We start from the raw sequence: 7,442 nt of genomic DNA, 5'->3' as shown, positions 1-7,442 counted from the left end.
TTGAGTTGTATGAACTCTTTATACTTTTTAATATTAGCCCCTTATCAGGCATGTGATTTGTAAACATTTTCTTCCAATCTGTAGGTTGCCTTCTCATTTTGTTGATGGTTTCCTTTGCTGTACAGAAGCTTTGTGGTTTTATGTAGTCCCACTTGCTTATTTTTGCTTTTGTTTCCTTTGCTTTTGATGTCAAATTCAATAAATCATTGCCAAGAGCAAGTCTAGGAGCTTACTACCTATGTTTTCTTCTAGAAGTTTTATGGTTTCAGGCCTTATGTTTGAGTCTTTGATCCATTTTGAGTTAATTCTTGTGTATGGTGTAAGGTAGTCACCCAGTTTTATTCTTTTGCAAATGGATTTCCAGTTTTCTCAGCACCATTTATTGAAGAGACTGTCCTTTCTTCATTAAATAGTTTTGCCTTTTTTGTTGTAATTAATTGACCATCTATGCATGGATTTATCTCTGGGCTTTATTCTGTTCCACTGATCTATATGTCTGTTTTTATGCCAATACCATACTATTTTGATTACTGTTGCTTTGTAACATAATTTGAAATCTGGAAATGGGATACCTCCAGCTTTGTTCTTTTTTTCTCCAGATTGCTTTGGCTAATCAGGATCTTCTTGGTTCCATACGAATTTTTATAATTATTTGTTCTATTTCTATGAAAAATACCATTGGAATTTTGATAAGGACTGCACTGAGTCTGTAGATTGCTTTGGGTGGTATGGACTTTTTAACAATATTAATTCTTCCCCCAAAAAACCAATATTAATTCTTCAGTTCATGAGCATGGAATATCTTTCTACCTATTTGCATCTTTTTCAATTTCTTTCACCAATGTTTTATAGTTTTCAGTGTATAGGTCTTTCACCTCCTTGGTTAAATTTATTCCTAGGTATTTTATTTTATTTATCTTAAAATTTAAAAAAAAATTTTTCTCAGTAATCTCTACACCCAGTGTGGGGCTTGAACTCATGACCCCGAGATAAAGAGTCATATGCCAACCAAGATGCCCCTCTTCCTAGGTATTTTAATCATTGTGATTCAATTGTAAATAGGATTGTTTTCTTAACTTCTCTTTGTGACAGTTCATTATTCATGTATAGAAATGCAATTAATTTTTGTGTATTGATTTTGTATCCTGCAACTTTACTGTACTTGTTAGTTCTAACAGTTTTTTTGGTGGAGTCTTTAGGGTTTTCTATATATAGTATCTACAAATAGAAATAGTTTTACTTCTTCCTTTCTGTTTTGAATGGCTTGTATTATTTTTTTTTCTTTCCTAATTCATAAGTTATGACTTCCAGTACTATGTTGAATAAGAGAAAAGGCAAATCTTGTAAGGATAGAAAGTAGATAAAAAATAGAAAGTTAAGGTGGTTGCCTGGGACAGGGAGTTGTGAATAGAGATAGATTGCAAATGGGCATAAGGGATCTTTTTGGGGTGATGAAAATGTTCTAATAATGGATTATGGTAATGGTTGCAGAACTCTGTAAATTTACTAAAAAATACGATATTGTTCACTTAAAATGAGCAAATATTATGGTATGTAAATTATTTCAGAGAGAGAAATAAGGAATTACTTAGATAGCGAGGTAAAAACATCAAGTCACTTATAGGGGAAAGAAAATTGGGTTCTCGGGGCGCCTGGGTGGCTCAGTGGGTTAAAGCCTCTGCCTTCGGCTCGGGTCATGATTGCAGGGTCCTGGGATGGAGCCCCACGTGGGGCTCTCTGCTCAGCGGGAAGCCTGCTTCCTCCAATCTCTCTGCCTGCCTCTCTACTTGTGATCTCTCTATGTCAAATAAATAAATTTTTAAAAACTTAAAAAAATAAAAATAAATAAATTACTTTAAAAAAAAAAGAAAATTGGGTTCTCCTCAGAAACATATAATGTCTCACAGAAACATTCAACATGAGAAAACAATGAGAATACCTACAAAACACAGAACAAAAGAAAGTATAGCCAATATTATCATATTGAACCAGTCTTTCTCATCTCCCATGATCTTCTGCAATGTGACCTTGCTACTCTCCCATTAAAAAGTGGGTCTAATTTTTCTCCCTTGGAATCTGGGTGGGCCTTAAGGACTCTCTTGTTATCAAGACAATGAAGTGAATGTGATGTTGGTGACTTCCAAGTCTAGGTTAGAAGAAGTCTTGTGGCTTCTGTGTAGGTCCTTTGTAACACTCCCTCCTCCCTAGAATCTCTCTCAGGATGCTCCCTTTAAGAATCCAGATAGGGGCTACCTGGGTGGCTCAGTGGGTTAAGCCTCTGCCTTCAGCTCAGGTCATGATCTCAGGGTCCTGGGATCGAGTCCCGCATCGGGCTCTCTGCTAGGCAGGGAGCCTGCTTCCTCCTCCCTCTCTCTCACTTTCTCCCTCTCTGCCTACTTGTGATCTCTGTCAAATAAAATCTTTAAAAAAAAAAAAAAAAGAATCCAGATAGTGGGCTGTGAGAAACCAAACCACCTGGAGACCCACATGGAGATGCTCTGGTTGACCGCTCCAGCTGAGCGCAGGTTTCATATCATCCCAGCCCAGGTGCCAAACTAAGGAAAGAAGACTCTAGATGATTCCAGCCCTCAGCTGTTTCAGTACCCCCCCCTCCACAAGACGTTATAGCCTTTTCCCCAGCTGAGACCCCAAACCTCATAGAACACAGACAATTCATTTGTGCTGCACCTCATGCAAATCCTGACCCAGAGAATCGTGGTTTTGTTTCCCGCCACTAGCTGGAGGACTCTTTGTTAAGCCACAAGAGATAACCAGAACAGCAGTATGACAGAAGTGATGCTGTGGGGCGCCTGGGTGGCTCAGTGGGTTAAGCCGCTGCCTTCGGCTCAGGTCATGATCTCAGGGTCCTGGGATCGAGTCCCACATCGGGCTCTCTGCTCAGCAGGGAGCCTGCTTCTCTCTCTCTCTCTCTCTCTCTCTCTCTCTCTCTCTGCCTGCCTCTCTGTCTACTTGTGATCTCTCTCTGTCAAATAAACAAATAAAATCTTTAAAAAAAAAAAAAGTGATGCTGTGTTCTTCGCATTTCGAACAGTCACTTGGCTCATGATTTCAATCTGTCTCATTACTCACAATGTTTATTTTGATCACTTGTCTAAGGTGGTAGCTACTATAACATTACTCTTTCCTTTGAAATAGTAAGTATTTTGTGCAGAGGTATTGTGAGATTGTAAATATTCCCATTCCTCATCAAACATTCAATTAATTTGTTTACTTCAATCAGTACAGACTAATGGGTTTCTCTTTTATTCAGTAGGTTATCATTATTTATTTTGCTGCTCAGATTGGCCTAGATTTGGCTAGTGGGAGCCCCTTCTAAGTTGCCTCTCATACCTTTTGACATGTCCCCATACCTCTTGAGCAGTTTCTAACTTCCAGTACAAGATGTCCCAGCTTTATCTATGGTATGTGGGAACCAAGATCTGGCACTGGGTAGGTTCATTGCTGTAAGGTTGTACAAACACATGAATTGATATGTTAATAAAATCTAAAAATTAAATACAATCTATATTTCTGTATGTCTATATTGACAACCATAAGTTTACACCATTACCTCTGATTTGAAATGAATGCCACAAGATTCATTTTTGCCTTCTCCTTCTCCATATTTATTTGTCTTTTCTCTGACAATGAGACACCTGGTTCCCATTACCTTAATGTATTTACTTATTTGATTAATCACATCTTATGTAATCAATCTCCCATCGCCAGCATGGCCCCAGCTTCCGTGTTGGGGCCTTTCCCTTCCACTTGGGCTTCTGATCCACGGGAGCGGTCACCCTCCTACACTAACATCTACTTCACATGGGCTGTGAAATCCCATACTGCTCCCACCCCACGTGATCTTCCCCCAACCCTGTTGTCCTCACCCTGCTGTGGAAGCCCACTGTGGCATCTAGCAGTCTTGGACTGAATTGTCACAAAGGAAAAGGGAGATAATAGGGAGAAGGGGAAGAGAAAGAAAAAAAGAAAGGGGAACTTACCTAACTTTTTTAAAGTTATGAAAATACATGTTTAGAAAGTTTTTAAGTATAATACACAAGAGCAAACAAGCTTATCCTTAAAAAACCAAGTATCACATCCGTAGCCAATTACAACTACATCTTTGAGCAACAGTTGTCTTTGTTTACAAATACAGCAGTGGGTGATAAAAACCTAACATCTCAAACAGATTGCTTACTGTTTATAACACAAACACATGGGTATGTCTCAATTCATATTTTAGGCATTTTAACTTAAAATGCATAGAGAATCACATACATTAAATTTGTCATTAAAAAAGTTAATTAGATCACAATTTCAAGAAAAATCAAGGACTGTAGAAGTCAAGGTCACTTGTAAGAAATTGATTTTTTTTTCAGAAGTCTTTGTCAGTGAAACTATATAAGTACACAAAGTAATGAGATGTTTTCCTTTCCCTTTTTTCCCCCAGGTTGAAGGCACTGTCACTGCTTGTCACTGAAGAGCAAATACTGATTTGTTGCCAGTGAGTACACTTGATGCAACAATATTACATACTTCATCTAAAGGCAGAGTTGACAACTTATCCCAATGTAGGACAACCATGATTTACATATGTATTGACCTGGATTTTTTTTAAAGATTTTATTTATTTATTTGACAGAGAGAGATCACAAGTAGGCAGAGAGGCAGGCAGAGAGAGAGAGGGAAGCAGAGCAGAGAGCCCGCTGAGCAGAGAGCCCGATGTGGGGCTCGATCCCAAGACTCCGGGATCATGACCTGAGCTAAAGGCAGAGGCTTTAACCCACTGAGCCACGCAGGCGCCCCCTGGATTTTTTTTTTTTTTTAATGTAGTTTCTATAAATAGTAGATTTTAGAGCTATACAACCCATTTGGCTAAAAACAATACAAATCAGGAATAACTCACGAGTTTACGAACTCAAAAAAAGTTCACTAATCAAAGCTCAAGAATAAAAATAAACTCTGGCAATGAACTCAATACCTGACAACAGTTATTGGCAATTTTAGTTACTGATAAATACTCCAAAACATAACTTCAAGAGGACCACATTTATTTTTTCTATATGGCAATGTGATTGTTTTCGAAAGTGTGTATTTAGGGAAATAGCAATTATAGAAAAATAGTTGAATTAATTTGCCGATGAAGTTGCAAATTCTAACTATAATCCACATCATCTTAGATATTAAGTATGTGGTTTCATAGAGTAAACAAATTCTCTCAAAGACCAATTCAATATAATTTTTTTTAAAGATTTTTATTTAGGTATTTGACAGGGAACACAAGCATGAGCAGGGGAAGGGGGAGAACCAGGCTCCCCGCTGAGCAGGGAGCCCGATGCTGGGCTCTATCCCAGGACCCTGAGATGATGACCTGAGCCAAAGGCAGACGCTTAACCGACTGAGCCTCCCAAGCACCCCACAATTCAATATAATTAATTAAAATAATTGCTTTAAGTTTCCATGAAAACCAATAAGTATCACATTTGAATGATTTTATATTTACATTTTTGAAATCTGGCCAGCTTTGAAGAGGTTGACCAGGTTTTTTATTTCTCACAGCAGAGGCTTGGGCAGTGGAATGTTACGTAGGGCATTTGTCATCAAAAATTCTCCGATGGGGTGTCTGGTCTGCTCATTTGGCTAAGCGGCTGCCTTCAGCTCAGGTCATGATCCCAGGGTCCTGGAATCAGGCCCCAAGGTCCTGGGCTCCCTGCTTAGCAGAGAGTCTACTTCTCCCTCTCCCTCTCCCTCTGTATGCGTGTGCTCTCTCTCTCTGAAATAAATGAATACAATCTTTAAATAAAAATTCATCAGGCATTTTTCTAGCAAGAGCTTAACTCCTCTTCCCAATTGAAGGTGTGCTTGGTTCCCAAAGAGTCAGGTATGAAAGGGGAGGAAAAAATGTAACTTTATAGTGATCAAGGTTAACATCATCAGTGATAAGTCAGATTGATACCCTGTACCCTTAATATGATGTGATGAGAATGACACTTTACTTCTGTGATCTTCCAGCAGCCCCAACCCCCAGTCTACAATGAGAAAAACACCAGAAAAACCCCAATGGAAGGATATTCCTCATAATATATGAGCAGCACTCTGGAATGCAGGCCATCAAAAACAAGGAAAGGCTGAGAAAATGTCACAATCTGGAAGTACCTAAAGGGGCACAAAAGTAAGTGTAATGTGGTTTCCTGGATGAGATCCCGAACAGCAGAAGAAACATCAGAAGAAATCTAATGAAATCAAAACAGAGTGTGAAGTTTAGTTAATGGCATTGTGTCAACATTCGTTCCTTAGTTTTGACAAATATACTATGGTAATATAAGATGGTACCCACAAGGTAAGCTGAGGGTTATACAAGAATGCTTTCTGCTGTCTTTGCAACTTTTCTGTAAAACTAAAACTTATAAAATTAAACAGTTAAAGGGGAAAATGAAATGATCAAATATTAGAAAAAAGGTGAGGGTAAATTTCTCTGTTGGGAGTGGGAGACATTTACTAACTGCCTCAAGACTGAGACACACTAAGGAAAAGACTGATAAATCTGGCAAGCTAATACACAAAAGTGTATTACAACTTGGTGGCTTAAGCAACAGGACAACTTGGCTTAAGCAACAGAAACTTGACTTTTCAGAATTATGCGGGCTAGACGTATGAGATCAAGTTGTCAGCAGGGTTGGTTTCTTCTGAGGTCTCCCTCCCCAGTTTATAGATTACCATCTTCTGTCTGTCTTTACATGGTCTTCCCCAGTGTCTGTGTTCTAATCTCCTTATAAGGAAATCAGTCATGATGAATTAGGGCCCATCAATATGACCCCATTTTAGCTTAATAACCTCTTTAAAGGACCTATCTCAAGGTACAGTCACATTCTGGGGCACCTGGGTGGCTCAGTGGGTTAAAGCCTCTGCCTTTGGCTCAAGTCATGGTCTCAGGGTCCTGGGATCAGCCCCGCGTCATGCTCTCTGCTCAGCAGGGAGCCTGCTTCCCCCTCTCTCTCTGCCTGCCTCTCTGCCTACTTGTGATCTCTCTCTCCCTCTGTCAAATAAGTAAATATAATCTTAAAAAAAAAAAGGTACAGTCACATTCTGAGGTACTTGGGGTTAGAAACTAACGTTGGAATTTGGGAGGAAAACAATTCAGCCCATAACAAACTGCATGACAAAAACCACAGTGAGTAAAAATAAAGATGGCAAACTGAGGAAAATGCTTGCAACTGATATCACAAAGGGTTAATGTCCTTAATATATAAAGAATTTCTACAAGTAGAAAAAATAAAGACCAAGGGTTATATAAAAAAATGAATGAGAGATATTGAATAGATTCTTCACAGAAAAAGAAATACAAAGGCATTTGAAAATATCTCAACCTGTCTCATAATAAAATCTCCTTTTCCACCTATCAGATTGGCAAAAATCCAGGAGTTTGACAATTAGATTATATC

The sequence above is a fragment of the Lutra lutra genome, chromosome 8, assembly GCF_902655055.1.
Source record: "Lutra lutra chromosome 8, mLutLut1.2, whole genome shotgun sequence".
In the NCBI taxonomy this organism is placed as follows: Eukaryota; Metazoa; Chordata; class Mammalia; order Carnivora; family Mustelidae; genus Lutra; species Lutra lutra.
The sequence above is the reverse complement of the archived record's forward strand: the minus strand, read 5'-3'. Positions refer to the sequence as shown.